Below are 23,800 nucleotides of genomic sequence, written 5' to 3'. Positions count from 1 at the left end.
AATGAACACTCAGAAAAGGAAAATAAAAAATAAAAATAAAACCCACTTACCATTGCAACAACAACAACAAAAGTAAGATACCTAGGAATAAACTTAACCAAGGAGGTAAAACATCCTGTTCTCAGAAAACCACAGAACATTGAAAAAAAGAAATAGAGGAAGATATAAAAAAGTGGAAACATATACCTTGTTTATGAGTTGGAAGAATTAACATCATTAAAATGTCCATACTACCCAAAGTAATCTATAGATTCAATGTAATCCCCACTAAAATACCAACGATATAGTTCACAGAACAAGAACAAAAACTCCAAAAGGTTATATGGAACCAAAAAGACCCCAAATAGCCACAGTAATCTTGAAAAAGAAGAACAAAGAGGGAGGGATCACAATACCATATATGAAGTTATACTACAAAGCCATCATAATAAATAAGCCTAGTAATGGCATAAGAACAGGCATATAGATCAATGGAACAGAACAGAGAACCCAGAAATCGACCCAAGACATTATGCACAATTAATATTTGACAAAGGAGACAAGATAATACAATGGAGAAAAGACAGTCTCTTCAATAAATGGTGTTAGGAAAATTGGACAGCTACATGCAAAAAAAAATGAAGCTAGACCACCAACTTACACCATATATAAGAATAAACTCAAAATGGATAAAAAACTTTAATGTGACTCTTGAATCCATAAAAATCCTGGAAGATAATGTAGGCAGCAAAATCTCAGATATCACGTGTAGCAGAATTTTCACTCATACATCGCAAGAGAAACAAAGGAAAAAATTAATAAATGGGATTGCATCGAACTTCTGCATGGCAAAAAAGACCAACATCAAAATGAAAAGGGCACCCATTCTTTGGGAGAACATATTTGCCAATGATACATCAGATAAGGGGGTAATTTCCAATATATATAGAATGCTCATATAACTCAATGAAAAGAAGACAAAGAGCCCATTTTAAAAATGGTCAAAGGATTACTTCTCCAAACAGGACATACAAATGGCCAAGAGATATATGAAGAAATGTTCAACATCACTAATCAGAGAGTTGCAAATTAAAATGACTATGAGATATCACCTCGTACCTGCCAGAATGGCAGCCATCAACAAATCTTCAAACAAATGCTGGTGAGGATGTGGAGAAAAGGATACTGTAGTATATTGCTGGTGGGAATGCAGACTGGTGCAACCACTATGGAAAACAATATGGTGTTTCCTCAAAAAGTTAAAAATAGAATTGCCATTTGACCCACTGATTCCACTTCTAAGAATATATCCTAAGAAGCCAGAAATACCAATCAGAAAGAATATATGCACCCCTATGTTCATAGCAATGCTATTTACAATAGCTAAGATCTGGAAACAACCCAAGTGTCCATCAATAGACAAGTGAATAAAAATGTGATACTTTTACACAATGGAATACTATGCAGCTATGATAAAGAAAAATCTCTTACCCTTTGAGATGACATGGAGGGACCTAGAGAGTATTATCATGTGCGAAATAAGCCAGGCAGAGAAAGACAAGTACCACATTATTTCACTTATTTATGGAAGATAATGAACAAAATAAGCTGTTGATCTAAATAGATCCAGAGACATGGAAGTAGGGAACAGACTAACAAACCTCAGAGGGAAGGTGGATGGTGGGAGGTGGGAAGAGATAAACCAAAAAACTTATATGCATATGTACATAACCTATGGACACAGACAATAGCTTGGGGAAAGCAGGAGGGGGTGGGACTGGGCAGAAGGTGGTCAATGGTGGGGAAATGAGGGACATCTGTAATACTTTCAAAAAATTTTTAAAAAGTGTTTTCTTACTGTTTGATTACCCAGACTGAATAATTAAAAATTATATTTTTCATATATCTTGCCCTTTTATTGGTGTGAACCCTGAGGGGGGGAAAAAAGACACCTACTAAGAAGGGCTCCTGGTGGCTAATAGAACTGAAATTTAAAAAGCAGAGCCCAGCAGCCATTTCTGAATAGGGGGCCTCTCACACATCCCAGAGAGGCCTCTGTGCTAAACCGCCTGCCTGCACTGTGTTTCTGCTGGGTAAGTGAGCCCTTATAAAGGTTTCCTGGAATCTTGTTTAAATCAATAGCACTGAGGTTTTCCCCACCCAATCAGAGCTGCATAATTCTGGCCAACTGAGCAGCTCTATTATGACCAGTCAGGACAGTGCCTTTTGGGCCAAACTGCATGGATCTAGAGCCCTCATTTGCATAAGGAAGGACCAATCAGGGACCAGGGTGGAGGTCTCCTATCACATAAGCCAGCTCCTCTCTTGTTAAGGGAGCATGCTTTCCCTTACCACCAAAGGGGATTGCAACTCCAAGGCTGAGCTGGGAGAAATCTTGCCAGTGCAAAGCCGAGCAGGCCAGCACAGAGCTGTCTAGCTGGAGAGGGACCTGAATGTCTCATTGCCGTGCTACATCACAATTGAGCTGTTCCACAGCACTGCTGTTCTCACTGTTTTCTCACTGAATAAAGTTTCCTTCCTCACTGCACCCCAAATTGGGGATTCCTGTTGGTGCTGAATTGGCACCAATGACCATTGGTTAACACTGGGAAGAACAAAGACAGTAAAAATTTTCTTAGCGATGGATGCCAAAGAATTATTTTTTTCAGAATTGTATTCAAACATAACAACGTATTTAAAAATATTTTTGAAGGTACAAAAAAATATGTAAATATGATATGAGCATCTATTAACAATAATATTTCATCTTATTTAACATGAAGTATGGGTGGTCTTTCTCTCCATAAAGCAAATGGAAGATTTATATAATGCTAGATTATTAGATAATATTTCTAGGAGTCACAGGTGATCTCTCCTTTACCTTTTGATCTAGAAACAGTCCATCAGGATTGAAGCAATACATGTTGCTGGCATTGACTTTCAGTTGATCTCTAATTGACTGCTCACTTAGTCCATTCTTGAGGTTAGGATCCTTTCTGATGGTGGCCAAATCAGCAAAAGGAACGTCTCTTCAGAATGTAAAGGAACCAAAGACAAGTCTTTGAATATCTGGAGCATGTAAGAAAGTGAAAGAGAAACTTTGTCTAAATGGAATCTTAAGTAATGGGTCAGGGGTGAGGGTGGAGAATTTTTATTACAATTACTCTAGAAATATATGAAATAGATTTACACTCGTGTTTATTTATGATGGAAAAAACTGTCCCTGGACATGTATTTTAATTTATATGAAAGCTGCTAAGAAATGTAAGATCATGGAGAAGGTGGTCCTTAAAATATATAAATATAATCTAGGAGGAAAGTAATCCTGCCTAGAATGTAATTCATTCTTTTGGGGCAATAAATAGAGTGAGATTATATCCAAAAGCAACTTACCTATTTCTTGGACATGTAAGCATTTTTCCATATAACAACTACAGCAGAATCAGATCCCTAGGTAGATTATATTGCCAACAGTCATGGGGTAGGAGGGGAACAACTCACCGCCAAATGTCATTTTCTCTTTTATGGTCCTTAAGTGGGACCTAAAATTCTTACCCTTACCAATGCCATTTGGAGATTAAGAACATATTTTAAAAACTTTTCTTTTAAAATCAACGAATGTTATTCAATTTTATTCCATAATTTAACAATTATTCATTCAATAAATACCTGGAATAATTTATCATCTATCAATTAGTTCCCCTTGTTTTGGGAAAGTAGCATTGAATAAGGTAAATGAAATAAATGAGACTTCTATTTCTGGTAATATGGCAGACTAAATATCCATAAAAGGAGCCCTCTGCTGCAAAAGCCCTAGAAATTTACCTAGACATCAAGTAAAATAAGCATTCTTTGATATGTAAAAGTAAACTCTCTCTACCCCTAACTTCAATACAGAAAAGCTCCAAAGGCCAAAAATAAAGATGAAGCTGAAAACTCAAGCTTTGGTACCACAGTGAAGGTTTACTAATCTCCTTCTCTAAACGATTGGGTTCTAAAGGCCCTGTCAGTGTAGAAAACAAGGTCTTGGGCTTTCTTAAAGTGAAGAATTGGAATTACCATGGCAAATTCCATCCCTTCCCACATGAAATCAGAACCGTCAAAGTGCTATACATTTAATAAAGAAAAAATTTGACCACTAGCATAGGGAATAAAGTGGAAACTAGTTTGTTATGAAATGGGATTAGGGTAGGGAGAAATTAATTATTTAATTATTTAATTAAAATAAATTTATAGCTCTGACCATTTATAGCTACCAGCCTCTCCTCACCTTAGTTTGATGTTAGAATTACATAATTTGTATGCTCCAGAAATTGTGTACCCAGAAAAGTAACCTTAAAAACAAAATAAAACAGTTCTAGATTGAGGTACCAGGCAGATGCAAGAACAAAACCACTTTAAGGGTCACATTTTTAACCAGGTTGCACAGGATTTTCACAGATAAAGCTTCACCAAATCTGAGTTCATAATCTAAAATTACAAATACACCAAAAAGTAAACTATCAAGATTGAGCATTACAGATGAACAAACTATAGATTTAGACTCCCAAGAATATAATTTAGTAAAATTATTATGCATAGATAATAAAACAAATTGACCTAGAAATGATTTTTTAAAAGTTAAAATTAATAATAAATACAAATAAGGTATTTAATACGTAAAGGGGAAAAGTAAGCTAAAGCTAAAAGATATTTAGAAAAATAAAAAGAACATTCATAAATGAAAAATATAATCATTGATATTAAAAACTCAGTGAGTTTCTGCCTCTGGCCACAGTAGAGGAAATATTGTTAGTCCTTCCTACTAAGAAGGGCTCCTTAGAGTCACCCAAAGAGCTGCAGAAACTCTTCCTTAAAGGTTTGAAATTTAAAATAATCAACAACAACAAAAAAAATGGCGGCAGAATGAATGGAAGCTACACAGATCATCTCCCAGGACCAAACTGGAATTACAACAATAATAAAGACAAATCATCAGGAAGGGGCAACCGAAAGGCAGCTTGGAGGACCACATAACCAGGGACACTGACTCAATTCTGGTAGGCTTGAGAGGACACGAGAGGGGGCCAGGAGCCCAGTGTCCGCAGCGGCCTGGGCTGGAACCTGCAGCAGCCGGGGCTGGGACCTGCTGCAGACTCGGCTGGGACCTGTGGCCACTGTGGGGACCTGCTGCGGCCTCAGATGGGACCTGCGGCCCCTGTTGGAAGCTGCGCCCTTGGCTGGGACCTGTGGCCTCAGTTGGGTGCTAAGACCTCAGCTGGGTGCTATGCCCTTGGCTGGGAGTTGCCACAGCCTCAGTCACCCTTAACTGGGAGTGGCACCCTGGGATTAAAGTCCCAGGTGGCTCCATTGCCCAGAGCACAGACAGAGGCTAAATTGGCAGCAGCCACTCACAGAGGGAGGGCAGACTGGACTGGAACTGTGTGGAGGCACTTGGGACTTGGAGGGAGCTCAGAGCTTTTGCTGAGTGTAGCCATGCAGGACTGTGGTCATTTTACTCCTTCCCAGGGACCTGGGGAGAGGCAGCGGCCCCTCCCTCAGAGATTCAACTTCACCCAGTGGCCATTGAAATGCTAATTGAGGCCCATTAACAACCAGCATCTGCCCCACTCTCAGGAAATCCTCTTACACTGAGCACCTGAGGGAGTTTTTCATTTAACTCAGAAACCAAGGTTCTTCAGGTGACTGCTACTAATAGCCTCCAGGCAAAAAACCTAGAGGATAACTACCATTCCCTAGACTAGCAATTCTAACCAGGAAAGTTAAGACTTGACAGTGGTGTTTAAAGGGGGTCCTCCCTGGCTCATCCAAACCCAGGAGAGGGAGCCACTAACAGCAGAACAACAACACCCACAGGGAAAATTTGGCAGGCTCCAAAGCCAATGTGATAGCCAAAATGGTGAAAAACAGAAACTAAAGCCAAATGAAAGAACAAGAGACCTCTACCGAAGATGAGATAAACGAGGTGCACTTAAGCAAGTTAACAGAACTAGAATTCAGAGCCATAATCTTGAGGAAACTCAACAGCATGTGTAAGGACATGAGCACCATGAGAAAAGACATAGAAATGTTGAAAGACAACCAGCTGAAATTAAAAACCACCAAGAAGAAATGAAGAATGACATATCAGAAATAAAAAAAAAAAAAAAAAAACACATTGGAAAGTCTAAATAGCACAGTAGCGGAAGCTGAGCCCTGGATCAGTGAATTAGAAGATAGGGTAGAAAAAATCAACCAATCAGAAAACCAACAGGAAAAATGATTGAAAAACAGGAAAAAGGCTTAAGAGAACTGTGGGACAACTGGAAACATAATAACATTAAAATCATAGGAGTCCCCGAAGAGGAAGAAAATGAGCAAGGGTTAGAGAATATATTTGAAGAAATAGTGACAGAAAACTTATCTAATTTGGTGAAGAAAGAAGGCATTCAAGTTCAAGAAGCACAGAAAGCCCTAAGTAAGAAGAACCCAAATAGGTCCACACCAAACACATAGTAATCAAAGTGCCACAAATTAAAGACAAAGAGAGAATCCTAAAAGCAGCAAGAAATAAGCAACAGGTTACCTACAAAGGAAACCCCATAAGGCTCTCAGCTGACTTCTCAACAGAAACACTGCAGGCCAGAAGGGAATGGCATGAGGTAATCAAGGTCATAAAAAACAAGGATCTGAATCCAAGACTACTCTACCCAGCAAAGCTATCATTCAAAATAAAAGGTCAAATAAAGAGCTTCTGAGACAAATAAAAAAAAGGCTACGGGAATACAATAGCACCAAAGCAGCACTGCAAGAAATGTCAAAAGGACTGCTGTAATTAGCAGGAGAAATAGGAAGAAAAATAGAACCACACTAAACAAAAATGGCAATAAATAAGTACTTATCAATAATCACTTTAAATATAAATTGATTGAATGCTTCCATAAAAAGAAACAGAGTAGCTGATTGGATAAGAAAGCATGACTCATCTATATGTTGTTTACAAGAGACCCATCTCACAACAAAAGACTCACATAGGTTGAGAGTGAAGGGATGGAGAAAATATCTTCCAAGCAAACAGAAAGGAAAAAAAAAAGCTGGGGTAGCAATACTCATATCTGATAAATTGATTTCAAAATGAAGGCCATAAATTGAGACAAAGAAGGCCACTACATAACAATGAAAAGATCTATCCAACAGGAAGATATAACCTTGATAAACATATATGCACCCAATATAGGAGCACCAACATATATTAAAAATCTTCTGGAGGACTTCAAAGGAGAAATTGATAACAATACAATCATAGCAAGGGAATCCAACACCCCGCTGACATCAATGGATAGATCCTCTAGGCAAAAAATTAGCAAGGAAACAGAGACTCTAAATGAAGTACTAAACCAAATGGATTTAATAGATATCTACAGAGAATTACACCCCAAAACTACAGAATTCACATTCTTTGAAGTGTACATGGGACATTCTCAAAGATAGACCATATGTTAGGACACAAACTAAGTCTCTACAAGTTCAAGAAGACAATCATATCAAGCATCTTCTCAGATCACGATGACATGAAACTAGAAATTAATCGCAACAAGAACATGCAAAGACATTTGAACACATGGAAGCTAAATAGCATGTTATTAAACAATGAATGGGTTACCGTGGAGATCAAGGAAGAAATTAAAAAGTTCCTGGAAACCAGTGAAAATGATCACACAACAGCACGAAATCTATGGGATGCAGCAAACGCAGTTCTGAGAGGAAAGTTCATATCACTACAGGCCTACCTCAGAAAACAAGAAAAATATCTAATCTCACAACTTAAAGAACTAGAGAGAAAACAAAAAGAAAACCCCAGAGCAAGTAGAAGGAAGGAAATAGTAAAGATCAGAGCAGAAATAAACCACTAAGTGTCCAAAAAAACAATTCAAAGGATCAATGAAACAAAGGGCTGGTTTTTCGAAAAGATAAACAAGATTGATGGACCCTTAGCTAGACTCACCAAGAAACAAAGAGAGAGAACCCAAATACACAAAATCAGAAATGAAAGAGGAGAAGGAACAACTGACACCACAGAATACAAAAGATCATTAACAACTACTATAAACAATTATATGGCAACAAATTCGACAATCTAAGTGAAATGGACAAATTTCTAGAAACACATAGTATCCCAAACTGGATGAGGAAGAGATAAAAAACTTGAACAGACCAATAAGAACAGAAGAAATTGAAGAGGTAACCAAGACTCTCCCAGCAAACAAAAGCCCAGGCCCGGAGTTTTACCGAACATTCAAAGAAGAACTAACACCCATTCTCCTCAAACTATTTCAAAAAATTCAAGAAGAAGGAAGACTTCCAAACTTGTTTTATGAAGCCAGCATAGTTCTAATTCCAAAACCAGAAAAAGACACTACAAAAAAAGAAAACTACAGGCCAATATCCCTTATGAACATACATGGCAAAATCCTGAACAAAATACTAGCAAATCCGATCCAGCAATACACCAAAAAAATTATTTACCATGACCAAGTGGGATTCATCTCAGGGATGCAAGGTTGGTACAATATTCACAACTCAATAAATGTGATACACCACATAAATAAAATGAATAAAAACCACATGATCATATTAACTGATGCCGAAAAGGCCTTCAACAAAATCCAGCATCAATTTCTAATAAAAATGCTCAGCAATGTGGGAATAGAGGGATCATATCTCAAAATAATAAAGGCCATATGTGAAAGACCTACAGCCAACATCATACTCAATGGGCAAAAACTAAAAGCATTTCCCTTAAGAACAGGAACAAGGCAAGGATACCTACTTTCACCACTCTTATTTAACATAGTTCTGGAAGTCTTAGCCACAGCAATCAGACAGGAAGAAAAAATAAAAGGGATCCAAATTGGAAAGGAGGAAGTAAAACTGTCAGTATTCGCAGATGACATGATACTATACGTAGAAAACCCCAAAGACTCCATCAAAAACTTACTAGACTTAATAAATAAATTTTGAAAAGTAGCAGGATACAAAATTAACGTCAAGAAATCAATGGCATTCTTATAACCAATGATGAACTCACACAAAGAGAAACTAGGAATACAATCCCATTTACCATTGCAGCAAAAAAATTAAGATACCTAGGAATAAACTTAACCAAAGAAATAAAGGACCTATTTGCAGAAAACTACAGGTCATTGAAAAAAGAAAGGAAGATATAAAAAAGTGGAAGCACATACCCTGTTCATGGAATGGAAGAATTAACATTATTATAATGTCCATACTACACAAAGCAATCTATAGATTTAATGCAATCTCCATCAAAATACTAATGGCATACTTGACAGAATTAGAACAAGGACTTCAAAAGTTCATATGGAACCAAAAAAGACCTCGAAGAGCCACAGCAATCTTGAAAAAGAAGAACAAAGTTGGAGGGATCACATTACCAGATTTCAGGTTATACTCCAAAGCCACTGTAATCAAAACAGCCTGGTACTGGCACAAGAACAGGCATATAGACCAGTGGAACAGGACAGAGAACCCAGAAATGGACCCAAAGCAATATGCTCAATTAATATTTGACAAAGGTGGCAAGGGCATAGTGGAGTAAGGACAGCGTCTTTACTAAATGGTGTTGGGAGAATTGGACAGCTACATGCAGAAAAATAAAATTAGACCATCAACTTACACCATACACAAGAATAAACTCAAAATGGATAAAAAACTTAAATGTGACTCATGAATCCATGAAAATCCTAGAAGAAACTGTAGGCAACAAAATTTCAGACATTATATGCAGCAGAATTTTCACTGATATATTACCTAAGGTAATAGAAACAAAGGAGATAATGAACAATTGGGACTACATCAAACTCAAAAGTTTCTGCACAGCGAAAGATACAATCATCGAAACGAAAAGGTTACCCACTGTATGGGAGAGCATAATTGCCAATGATATATCGATAAGGGGTTAATTTCAAATATATATAGAGTGGTCATACAACTCCACAAAAGGAAGACAAAGAACCCAATTAAAAAATGGGCAGAGGAGCTGAATAGACACCCCTCGAAACATGACATACAAATGGCCAAGAGACATATGAAGAAATGCTCAACATCACTAATTATCAGAGAGATGCAAATGAAAACAACAATGAGGTATCACCTCACACCTGTCAGAATCACCACCATCAACAAATCATCAAACAACAAGTGTTGGCAAGGGTGTGGAGAAAAGGGGACTCTAGTACACTGCTGGTGGGAATGCAGACTGGTGCAGCCACTATGGAAAACAATATGGTGTTACCTCAAAAAAATTAAAAATTGAACTTCCATTTGACCCAGTGATCCCACTTCTAGGAATATACCCTAAAAAGCCTGAAACATCAATCAGAAAGAATATATGTACCCCCATGTTTGTAGCAGCACTATTTACAATAAGTTAAATCTGGAAACAGCCCACATGTTCATCAGTAGATCAATGGATAAAAAAGCTGTGGTACATATACACAATGGAGTACTATGCAGCTGTAAGAAAGAAAGATCTCTTATCCTTTGAGACTACCTGGAGGGACCTGGAAAATATTATCCTAAGGAAACAAGCCAAACAGAGAAAAACAAGTATCATATGATCTCAGTTATTTGTGGAATATAATGAACATAACAGTTTGAGGAATGGGGTAGTCTCAGAGATGTGGAAATGGGATACAGACTGACAATTCTCAGATGGGGGGGGGAGATAAACCACAGAACTTATATGCATGTATGTATGAACAATGAACATGGACAACAAAGCTGGGGACAGGGCAGGGAGGGAGGGGGAGCGGGGAATCAGTAGGGGTTACAGGAGAAACATCTGTAACAAAAATTAATTAATAAAAAAAACCAGAGAAAAACAAAATAAAATAATCAACAAAGAGACTGGCGACCCATTTTGAGCCAGGAGATCACACACAGTCTGTGTGGTAATGAAAGATCCAAACACTAAGCACTCTAGGAGTTTGGGGTCTGTCACATATGCCACTGTGGTTCCATCAGACAGTCATGAGCACAAAGCCACAAGGTAAATGGAAGAGTCATGGAACTAAATATGGCTGACTGAAGAGAAGCTTTTAAAGACCAGGTGCCCAGTTATTTATAAAATAGTGGTATTAAAGAAGACACTGAAGAACATCATGTAAGAGATTATTTTGAGCAGTATAGGAAGACTGAGGTTATTAAAATTATTAATGAATAGGGTAATGACAAGAAGAAAGGCTTTGCTTTTGTAACCATTGGTAACTATACCAACTCCATGGGTAAGACTGTCATACAGAAATACCATACCATGAACAACTATAACTGTGAAGTAAGGAGAACCCTGGATAAACAAGAGATGGCTAGAGCCTTATCCAAAAGTGGTTCTGAAAACTTGGCAGTGGTTGTACAGGCTGTTTTAGAGGGAATGACAACTTTGTTCATGAAGGAAATGTCAGTGGTTGTGATGACTTTGGTGGCAGCCATGGTGTTGAAGAATGTAATGGTCATAATGGACTGGGTAATGATGGAAGCAGTTTTGGAGGTAGTAGAAGCTACAACTTTGGCAATTATAATAATCAATCTTCAAATTCTGGACCCATGAAGGGAGACAATTTTGGTGGCAGAAGCTCTGGTTCGTATGGTGGTATAGGCCAATACTTTGCCAAACCACAAAGCCAAGGTGGTTATGGGTATTCCAGCAATACCAGTAGTTATGGCAGTTGCAGGAGATTTCAATTTTTTTTAAAAGCTATCAGAAGAGGAGAGACAGAGAAGTGACAGAAGAACCACAAGTTACAATATGTTTCCAAATTCAGCCAAACACTGTGGCAGGACCTAACTGCTACAGAAAGACATGTTTTAGAAAATACTCTATGGCCCCCACAAAACTAAGGACTATATTTATGATTAACTATAAAACAGGCATTTTAATTTCTGTATCGTGGAAAGCATTCCAACAAAAGTTTTTAATGTAGTTTTATTGATTGCTAAATATAATGATTTGATCATGAAGTTTATTAAATGTGTTTTAAAAACCCCAGTGATAAACAGAAAAGTAGATACAGCTAAAGAGAAAGTTAGTGAAGTAAAAGATAGATCTAAAAAAATTATTCACAACGCTGCCCAAGATATAAGAAAATGGAAAATATGAAGGAAGGTAGAAGAGATGGAAGATAGAATGAATAAATCCATCATATGTATTATAATAGAAATTCCAGGAAAAAAGAAGAAAATGAGAAAGATGAGCATTTCTCAGAATGGATAAAAAAATAGACACCTTCAGATTCAAGAAGCAGAAGTTCCAATTAGGATAAACAAAATACAGAGTTAAGAAAGAAAAAAAATAAGAGAAGATATCAAAAGCAGACTTTTCCAAAGAAATGATTTAAATAAGAAAGTAATGGAATAATATTTTTAAAACCCTGAAAGAAACTAATATCAATCTATAACCACATATCCAGCTGAATAAAGGTAAAATAAAGACATTTTCAGAGGGATTTCAAAATGGCAGCAGAGTAGATAGATCTTTCTTGTATCTCCTCTCTGAACCAAACTGGAAATAGTACTAAATTGGGGAACATTCACCTTGAATTACCAACTAAAGTCTGGCTGAAGAGGAGACTTTTAACAAGGAAGGGCAAAAAACACCTCAAGACTGGTAGGAAGAGCAGGGTCATGAGAGGGGTTGGATACACTCCCATGGGTGGCAGACTGAGGGCGAGGAGGGATATCTTGGCTGTGTGTGGGGGGTGAGTCCCAGACTCTAGGCTGGGATCCTCAGCCCAGGGTATCAGAGGTGGGTACAATAGCATACATAACATCCAGCTGTGAAAGGTGCAGGGCTTCTATCTGCCAGGGAGTGATGAAGCCTGCTAGATACAAAGCCACTTAAAAAAACAAACAAACAAAAAAAAAACCAGAGTACAATATTTTTGTTTGCATCCCCAGAGGCTTCAGCGGAGGGAGGGCAGTGTGGACTGGAGTTGTCAGGACAGTCTGGAGTGGGAGGCATGGGGGGAGACATGGAAGAGTGGTGGCTTGCACTGGTCATCCTCTCCATCATACAGCAGCAGCCATATTTCTTGAGAGTGCAAGCCCCTCTCAGCAGAAACAGCCTGAGAAAGGCAATTACCCCATCCTCAGGGATACAGCTCGCCCCACCCTGCATCTCAACCCCTGCTGAGGAGGTAGCAGCAGAGGCCAAGCCTATGTATCTAGGCAGTCTCAGAGGGCATCAGTGACTGGCTTTTGGGTGAGACCATGCTCCCCACTCTCCTAGGAACCTGACTGGTGCTTGGCCCTCATGGGAGAGTGGCTAGAAACTCCCAGCTTCCACCAGACCCCACCAGACTGCCTATGAGGGGCTTCACCCTCCTGAGGTCAGGGAAATATTTCAGGAAAGATTCAGACATAAGGCTCTGGGATGGAGAAACACATCCACCATCTTCCCTGAAATCTGAATAGCACTTCCCTCTCATGGGAAGCCCAGAGGTCTCACCCTTCCAATTCTGTGAAAAGCCCTTCAGAAACAGATATTTTAGTGACGAAGTCTGACAGCTGACCAGCAGGCGGAGGCAGAGGGGGACAGAGGAGGATCCCAAGGTGCCTTGAGATATTTTCTGACCCACCCCAGGGCTCTGTGCTGCTAAAAAGCAGGTCTTAGAGTGTAGCTTGCCCCTCCTGTGCATAGCCAAGCCATGTGGAGGAGGCCAAAAATGTGGATAACCTGAAGTTTTGAACAGATTGCCAAGAGCCAAACATGCACAGCTTCTAACAGTGAATAGCACCAAAGTATCTTCTGGGAGGCCCAGAATTGGCATACAAAACAGTCAGCCTGGACAACAGTCAACACAAGATTGGGCTGCAATGGGAGATCACAACAGGCACTAAACTCTATCAAGACATAGATAGAGTTTAAAAACTCCACTTTGTTTTTCTCTCTTTTTTCATTGTTTTTTTTTTTTTTTCTTCTTTATTGCTTTTTATTATTTTTTCTCTCCTATCATATCTGATTTTTCTCTTTCCTGTCTTACTCTATTTTTTCCTTCTCCTTTTTTCTCTTCTTCCCAATTTTCTTTTACTTTCTTCTTTCTCTTTTTTTCCTTTTCATAATTTCTTTCCTTCCTCTTTTTTATACCATATTCCTTTGTCAGTTCTTTATTCTTATTATTTTCTCTCCCTTCTTTCTAATCATATTCTTCTTTGCTTCCCCCTTTTTCCCTCATATCTTTTGTTTTGTTATTTTTACTCTCTTTTCTCTTTCCCAATCCTCTTTTCATTTGTGCTTGTTTTTTTGTCTTGTTATGTTGTGGTCTTTTGTATGTTTATGTTTTGTTTTGTTCTGTCAGCAGCTGCACAACAGCTCACATAGTGTAGTCTGGGTTGAGCCTCACAGTCAGCCAGCCTGAAGGGAGATTCCACCCATAAATGGGACAATAATAATCAAAACCCAATTACAACAGGAGAGCCCAAATAACTCACACAAGGGACATTGCCTGAGCATCATGCTCAGGAGATCAAAGAGTCTATACAACTGGGTCCTACAGGACTCTTACAACGCAAGGCTACACCACAAAGACAGGGAGTTATAGAAGTCCTATATAATACATAGAAATAAACACAAAGATATGGCTAAAATGGGGGAGACAAATAAGCAAACTCTCAATTTTTTTTTTTAAAGAAGGAGGAATCTCCAGAAAAGGAGTTAAATGAAATGGAGGCAAGTAATTTATTAGACATAGAGTTCATGGTAATGGTTGTAAGGATGCTCAAGGAACTTTGTGAGCACTATGAGGAGCTTAATGGAAACTACATTGGCGTAAGACATAAAAACCGTAAGTAAAAACCAGTCAGAAATGAAGAATACAATCTCTGACATCAAAAATACAATGGAGCCCTGGCCAGTTTGGCTCAGCGGTTAATGCGTCGGCCTGCGGTCCGGAGAGACCCGGGTTCGGTTCCCGCTAAGGGCATGTACTTCGGTTGCAGTTTGTCCCCGGCCCTGGTTGGTCGTGCGGGTGGCAGCCACTCGATGTGTCCCTTCACGTCGATGTTTCTCTCTCTCTCTCCCTTCCTCTCTCTCCCTCCCACTCTAGCTGTACAAAAAAATGGGAAAATATCCTCAGGTGAGGATAAAAAAAAAAAAAATACAATGGAAAAAATTAAAAGTAGACCAGAGGAAGCAGAGAATCAAACCAGAGCTTTGGAGGACAAGGTAGGGAAAAAATCCAATCAGAGCAACAAAAAGAAAATAACAATTTTTAAAAATGAGGAGAATTTAGGATTGGGACAACATGAACTGTAACAATATCCACATCATAGGAGGAGAAAGTGATCAAGGGAAAAGCTGGTGAAGAAATAATGACAGAAAATATCCCTAACCTCGTGAAGGAAAAAGTCATAAAAGTTCAGGAAGCACAGAGAGTACCAATCAAGATGAACACCAAGAGACCCACACCAAGACATATCATAATGAAAAGGGCAAAGGTTAAAGACATAGAGAAACTCTTGAAGGCAGCAAGAGAGAAAGAGTTAATTACCTACAAGGGAGTTTGCATAAGGCTGTCAGCTGATTTTTCAACATAAACACTTCCAGCCAGAAGGGATTGGCATAAAATAGTCAAAGTAATGAAAAGCAAGGACCTGAAACCAAGACTACTCCATCCTACAAGAATATACTTTAAAACTGAAAGTAAAATAAAAAGCTTCTCAGACCTAAATAAATAAATAAATAAAAGGGTTACAGGAATTCATTACCACCAAACCATCAATGCAAGAAACATTAAAAGGTCTGCTTTAAGAAGAAGGTCTTTAACAAGTGACAGCGAAGTGAATAGAAGCTACACAGACCATGTCCCAGGACCAAATTAGAATTACAACAAAAATAAAGACAAATCGTCAGGGAAAAGCAACAGAAAAGCAGCTTGGAGGACCATATAACCAGGAACACCCATTGATCCTGGTAGGATTGTGGAGGTATGGGAGGGGAACTGGGAGCCCACAGACAGCAGCGGCCTTAGCTGTGAGCAGCGCCCTGGGGTTAAACTCCCAAGTGGCTCCACAGGGCAGAGCTGGGACAGATGCTAAAATAGCCACAGCCACTCACCTTGGGCTCCGGAAGAGGGAGGGCAAACTGCACTGGAACTGTGTGGGGACACTCGGGATTTGGAGGGTGCTAAGAGCTTTTGTGGAGTTGTGGCCACACAGGACAGTGGTCATCTTACTCCTTCCCAGGGCTCTGGGGATTTGTGGTGGCCCCTCCCTCAAAGATTCAACCCCATTTGGTGGCCATTGAAATGCAAATTGAGGCCCATTAACAACCAGCACCTGCCCCACCCTCAGGAAATCCCCTTACACTGAGCACCTGAGGGATTTTTTCATTCAACTGAGAAGTGAAGCCTCTTCAAGAAACGCTATTGATAGCCTCTAGGCAAAAAGCTAGAGGATGACTGTACCATTCCTGGCTAACAACTCTACCCAGGAAAGTAAGACTTGAGAGTGGTATTTAACGTGGGTCCTCCCTGGCTCATCCAAACCCAGGAGAGGGAGCCACTAACAGCAGAACAATAACACCCACAGGGAAAATTTGGCAGGCTCCAAAGCCCACTGTGATAGCCAAAATGGTGAAACACAGAAACAGAAGCCAAATTAAAGAACAAGAAACTCGTCCTGGCCGGTTTGGCTCAGTGGTTAGAGAGTCGACCTGCGGTCCTGAGAGACCCGGGTTCGGTTCCCGCTAAGGGCGCGTGCCTCGGTTGCAGTTTGTCCCCGGTCCTGGTCGGTCGTGCGGGTGGCAGTCACTCGATGTGTTCCTTTCACGTCGATGTTTCTCTCTCTCTCTCTCTCTGTTCCTCTCTCTCCCTCCCACTCTACCTGAACAAAAAAATGGGAAAATGTCCTCGGGTGAGGATAAAAAAAAAAAAGAAAAAAAAAAAAAAAAAAGAACAAGAAACTCTACTGAAGATGAGATAAATGAGGTGCAGTTAAGCAAGTTAACAGAACTAGAATTTAGAGCCATGATGTTGAGGAAGCTCAAAAGCATGTGTAAGGACATGAGCACCATGAGTAAAGACATAGAAATGTTGAAAATCAACCAGTTGGAAATTAAAAACAACCAAGAAGAAATGAAGAATGACATATCAGAAATAAAGAACACATTGGAACGTCTAAATAGCAGGGTAGAGGAAGCTAAGGACCAGATCAGTGAATTAGAAGACAGGGTAGAAATAATCAACCAATCAGAAAACCAACAAGAAAAATGATTGAAAATCAGGAAAAAGGCTTAAGAGAACTGTGGGACAACTGGAAACATAATAACATTAAAATCATAGGAGTCCCCGAAGAAGAAGAAAATGACCAAGGGATAGAGAATATATTTGAAGAAATAGTGACAGAAAACTTCACTAATTTGGTAAAGGAAGAAGGCATTGAAGTTCAAGAAGCACAGAGAGCCCCAAGTAAGAAGAACCCAAACAGGCCCACACCAAACACATAGTAATCAAAGTGCCACAAATTAAAGACAAAGAGAGAATCTTAAAGACAGCAAGAGATAAGCAACAGGTTACCTATAAAGGAAACCCCATAAGGCTCTCAGCTGACTTCTCAACAGAAACACTACAGGCCAGAAGAGAATGGCATGAGGTAATCAAGGTCATGATAAACAAGAATCTGAATCCAAGACTACTCTACCCAGCAAGGCTATAATTCAAAATAGAAGGTCAAATAAAGAGCTTCCCAGACACACACAAAAAAAGGCTAAGGGAATACATTAGCACTCAACCAGCATTGCAAAAAATGTTAAAAACAAAACAAAACAAAAAACGGCTGACATCTTTATAAACTGCTAACTGATACAGTGACACAAATAAGAAGTAACAGACTTTTTCAGGACAATGAGCAATGTTTTAAGCATTGCTATATTAAGTACACACACAAAAGGATCAAAAATCTTAAGAGGATTCAGAGGAAAGCAAAGAACAGACACAGTTGATTCTTGTTATTAAAGTTGCCACCAACAATGAATTAGTGACTATAAGCATAACTCAGATTTAGTGTGGGTTCAGTTCCAGATCATTGTAATAAAGCAAATGTTATGCTAAATTGAGTCATATGAATTTTTTAGTTCCCCAGTGAATACAAAAGTTATGTTCACACTATATATAGTCTATTAAGTGTGCAATAAATAGCATTATGTTGAAAAAAATGTACATACCTAAATTAAATATACTTTATTGCTAAAAAAAAAAAAAAAAAGAAAAGAAAAACAAAACAGAACAAAAAACTGCGGTAATTAACAGGAGAAATAGAAAGAAAAATATAACAATACTAAACAAAAATGGCAACAAATAAGTACATATCAATAATCACCTTAAATGTAAATGGATCAAATGCTCCAATAAAAAGACACAGAGTAGCTGACTGTATAAGAAAGCATGACTCATCTATATGTTGTTTACAAGAGACCCACCTCACGACAAATGACTCACATAGATTGAAAGTGAAGGGATGGAAAAAAATCTTCCAAGCAAACGGAAAGGGAAAAAAAAGCTGGGGTGGCAATACTCATATCGGATAAAATGGATTTCAAAATGAAGGCCATAACTAGAGATAAAGAAAGCTACTACATAATATTGAAAGGATCTATCCAACAGGAAGATATAACCTTGATAAACATAGATGCACTCAATAAAGGAGCACCAAAATACATTAAAAATCTTCTGGAAGACTTCAAAGGAGAACTTGATAGCAATATAATCATAGCAGGGGACTTCAACACCCCGCTGACATCACTGGACAGATCCTCTAGACAAAAATTTAGCAAGGAAACAGAGAGTTTAACTGAAGCACTAGACCAAGTGGGTTTAATAGATAACCACGGAGAACTACACCCCAAAACTACAGAATTCACATTCTTCTCAAGTGCACATGGGACATTCTCACTGATAGACCACATGTTAGGACACAAATGCAGTCTCTACAAGTTCAAGAAGATTGAAATCATATTAAGCATCTTCTCAGATCACAATGGCATGAAACTAAAAATCAATTGCAACAAGAACATGCAAAGACATTTGAGCACATGGAGGCTAAATAGCATGTTATTAAACAATGAATGGGTCACCGAGGAGATCAAGGAAGAAATTAAAACTTCCTGGAATCCAGGAAACACCAATCAAAAAAAATATATGTACCCCCATGTTTGTAGCAGCACTATATACAATAGCTAAGATCTGGCAACAGCTCAAATGTTCATCAGTAGACGAATGGATAACAAAGCTGTGGTACAATTACACAGTGGAGTACTATGCAGCTGTAAGAAAGAAAGATCTCTTATCCTTTGAGACAACATGGAGGGACCTGGAAAGTATCATCCTAAGTGAAACAAGGCAAACAGAGAAAGACAAGTATCATATGATCTCACTTATTTGTGGAATATAATGAACATAACAGTCTGAGAAATGGGGTAGTCCCGAGATGTGGAAGTGGGGTACAGACTGACAATTCTCAGATGAGGGGGTAGTGGGGGAGAGATAAACCACAGAACTTATATATATGTGTGCATGAACAATGGACATGGACAACAAAGCTGGGGACAGGGTGGAGAGGGTGAGGGCGGGTGGAATCAGTGGGTGGAAAAGGAGAAACATCTGTAACAAAAATAAATTTATTAATTAAATAAAAAAGAAGAGGAAGAAGAAAAAGAGAAAAAGAGGAGCATAGATATTAAAAAATGGGAATAAATAAATACCTATCAACAATAACCTTAAATGTAAGTGAATTATATGGTCCTTCAAAACACATAGAGTAGCTGAATGGTAAGAAAACATCACCTATATATATGCTGTCTACAAGAGACCCACCTCAGAACAAAGATTCACACAGACTGATAGAAAAAGTATGGAAAAAATATTCCGTGCAAATGAAAACAAAACTAAACTGTAGTAGCAATACTTTCATCTGACAAAATAGACTTCCAAACAAAGGCCATAATAAGAAGGAAAGAAGGTCACTACATCATACTGGAGGGATAAGTCCAACAATAAGACATAACCCTTGTAAACATATATGAATCCAATACAGGAGCACCCAAATATAAAACAACAACAGAAACCACTTGGAGGGCTTTAAGGAAGAGAGTGACAGCAATAGAGTCACAGTAGGGAAATTTAATACCCCACTATCATCACTGGATAGATCTTCCAGAAAAAAATCAACAAGGAAGGACCAGAAAAATGGCGGTGGAGTGAATGGAAGCTACACAGACCGTCTCCCAGAACCAAACTGGAATTACAACTATAACACAGACAAATTGACGGGAAAAAGCAACAGAAAAGCAGCTTGCGAGGACCATATAATGAGGGACACTGACTCGATCCTGGTAGGCTTGTGAAGGCTCGAGACTGGGGCTGGGAGCCCACGGTCGGCAGCTCGGCAGCGGCATTAGCTGGGAGCAGCGCCCTCGGGGTACACTCCCAGGCGGCTCCACAGCCCAGAGCCGGGACAGAGGCTAAAAAAGCCACAGCCACTCACCTTGGGCTCTGGCAGAGGGAGGGCAGACTGGACTGGAGCTGTGTCGGGACACTCGGGATTTGGAGGGTGCTCAGAGCTTTTGTTGAATGCAGCCACACAGGACGGTGGCCATATTGTTCCTTCCCAGGGCTTTGGGGAGAGGCAGCAGCCCCTCTCTTGGAGATCCAACCTTACCCTGTGGGCCATTGAAGTGCTAATTGAGGCTCATTAACAACCAGCATCTGCCCCACCCTTGTGAAATCCCCTTGAGCTGAGCAGCAGAGGGAGTTTTTCAATCAACTGACAACCCAAAACTCATCAAGTAACCTCGACTGCTAGCCTCCAGGCAAAAAGCTGGAGGATAACAGTACCTTTCCTGGGCTAGCAACTTTAACCAGGAAAGTAAGACTTGACAGTGGTGTTTAATGTGGGTCCTCCCTCGCTCATCTAAACACAGGAGAGGGAGCCACAAACAGCAGAACACCAACACCTTTTGACAGGCTCCAAAGCCCACACTGATAGCCAAAATGGTGAAACACAGAAACAGAAGCCAAATGAAAGAGCAAGAGACCTCCACCAAAGATGAGATCAATGTGGAGCAATTAGGCATGTTAACAGAGCTAGAATTCAGAGCCATGATCTTGAGGAAGCTGAACAGTGTGAGTAAGGACATAGAGACACTGAAAATAAGCCAATTGGAAATTAAAAACCATCAAGAAGAGATAAAAAAATGACATATCAGAAATGAAAAACACATTGAAAGGTTTAAAAAGCAGAGTAGAGGAAGTTGAGGACCGGATCAGTGAATTCGAAGACAGGGTAGAAAAAATCAACCAATCAGAAAAACAAAAGGAAAAAACTATTAAAAAACAGGAAGACAGCTTAAGAGAACTGTGGGACAACTGGAAATGTAATAATATTCGCATCATAGGAGTCCCCGAAGAAGAAGAAAATGACCAAGGGATAGAGAATATATTAAAAAAAAATAGTGACAGAAAACTTCTCTAATTTGGTGAAGGAAGAAGGCATTCAAGTTCAAGAAGCACAGAGAGCCCCAAGTAAGAAGAACCCAAACAGGCCCACACCAAGACACATAGTAATTAAAATCCCACAAATTAAAGACAAAGAGAGAATCCTAAAAGCAGCAAGAGATAAGCAACAGGTTACCTACAAAGGAAACCCCATAAGCCTCTCAGCTAACTTCTCACAAGAAACACTATAGGCCAGAAGGGAATGGCATGAAGTGATCAAAGTCATGAAAAACAAGAATCTGAATCCAAGACTACTCTACCCAGCAAGGTTGTCATTCAAAATAGAAGGTCAAATAAAGAGCTTCCCAGACAAAAAAAAAAAAAAAAAAAAAAAAGGCTAAGGGAATACATTAGAACCAAACCAGCACTGCAAGAAATGTTAAAAAGCCCTGGCCGGTTTGGCTCAGCGGTTAGAGCGTTGGCCTGTGGTCCAGAGAGACCTGGGTTCGGTTCCCACTGGGGGCATGTGCCTCAGTTGCAGTTTGTCCCCAGCCTTGGTCGGTCGTGGGGGTGGCAGCCACTCGATGTGTCCCTTTCACATCAATGTTTCTCTCTCTCTCCCTCCCACTCTACCTGGGCAAAAAATGGAAAAATGTCCTCGGGTGAGGATAAAAAATAAAAAAAAAGAAATGTTAAAAGGACTGCTGTAATTAGCAGTAGAAATGGGAAGAAAAATAGAACCACACTAAACAGAAATGGCAATAAATAAGTACATATCAATAATCACCTTAAATGTAAATGGATTCAATGCTCCCATAAAAAGACACAGAGTAGCTGATTGGATAAGAAAGCATGACTCATCTATTTGTTGTTTACAAGAGACCCACCTCACAACAAAAGACTCACATAGGTTGAAAGTGAAGGGATGGAAAAAAATTGTCCAAGCAAATGGAAAGCAAAAAAATCTGATGTAGCAATTCTCATATCTGATAAAATAGATTTCAAAATGAAGACCATAACTAGAGACAAAGACGGCCACTACATAATATTGAAAGGATCTATCCAACAGGAAGATATAACCCTGATAAACATATATGCACCCAATACACGAGCACCAAAATATATTAAAAATCTTCTGGAGGACTTCCAAGGAGAAATCTACAACAATGCAATCATACCAGGGGACGTCAACACCCCATTGACAGCACTGGATAGATCCTCTAGGCAAAAAATTAGCAAAGAAACAGAGACTCTAAATGATGAACTAGACCAAATGGATTTAATAGATATCTACAGAGAATTACACCCCAAAACTACAGAATTCACATTCTTCTCAAGTGTACATGGGACATTCTCAAAGATGGACCACATGATAGGACACAAACTAAATCTCTACAAGTTCAAGAAGACTGAAATCACATCAAGCATCTTCTCAGATCACAATGGCATGAAACTAGAAATCAATTGCAACAAGAACATGCAAAGACATTTCAACACATGGAGGCTAAATAGCATGTTATTAAACAATGAATGGGTCACCGAGGAGATCAAGGAAGAAATTAAAAACTTCCTGGAAACCAATGAAAATGAACCCACAACAACACAAAATCTATGGGATGCAGCGAAAGCAGTTCTGAGAGCGAAGTTCATAGCACTAGAGGCCTACCTCAAAAAACAAGAAAAATTTCTAATTGACTGTCTAACCCCACAACTTAAAGAATTAGAAAGCAAACAAAAAGAAAACCCCAGAGCAAGTAGAAGGAAGAAGATAGTAAAGATCAGAGCAGAAATAAATGACATAGAGACAAAAAAAACAAATCAAAGGATCAATGAAACAAAGAGCTGGTTTTTCGAAAAGATAAACAAGATTGATGGACCCTTAGCTAGACTCACCAAGAAACAAAGAGAGAGAACCCAAATACACAAAATCAGAAATGAAAGAGGAGAAGTAACAACCAACACCACGGAAATACAAAAGATCATTAACAACTACTATGAACAACTATATGGCAACAAATTCGACAATCTAAGCGAAATGGACAAATTTCTAGAAACATACAGTCTCCCAAAACTGGACCGGAAAGAGATAGAAAACTTGAACAGACCAATAACAACTAAGGAAATTGAAGAGGTAATCAAGACTCTCCCAGCAAACAAAAGCCCAGGCCCAGATGGCTTCACGAGGGAGTTTTACCGAACATTCAAAGAAGAACTAACACCCATTCTCCTCAAACTATTTCAAAAAATTCAAGATGAAGGAAGACTTCCAAACATGTTCTATGAGGCCAGATAATTCTAATTGCAAAACCAGAAAAAGACACAACAAAGAAAGAAAA

This window comes from Molossus molossus, unplaced genomic scaffold (genome assembly GCF_014108415.1).
Source record: "Molossus molossus isolate mMolMol1 unplaced genomic scaffold, mMolMol1.p scaffold_m16_p_7, whole genome shotgun sequence".
Taxonomy (NCBI): domain Eukaryota; kingdom Metazoa; phylum Chordata; class Mammalia; order Chiroptera; family Molossidae; genus Molossus; species Molossus molossus.
Note: the sequence above shows the minus strand (reverse complement) of the source record.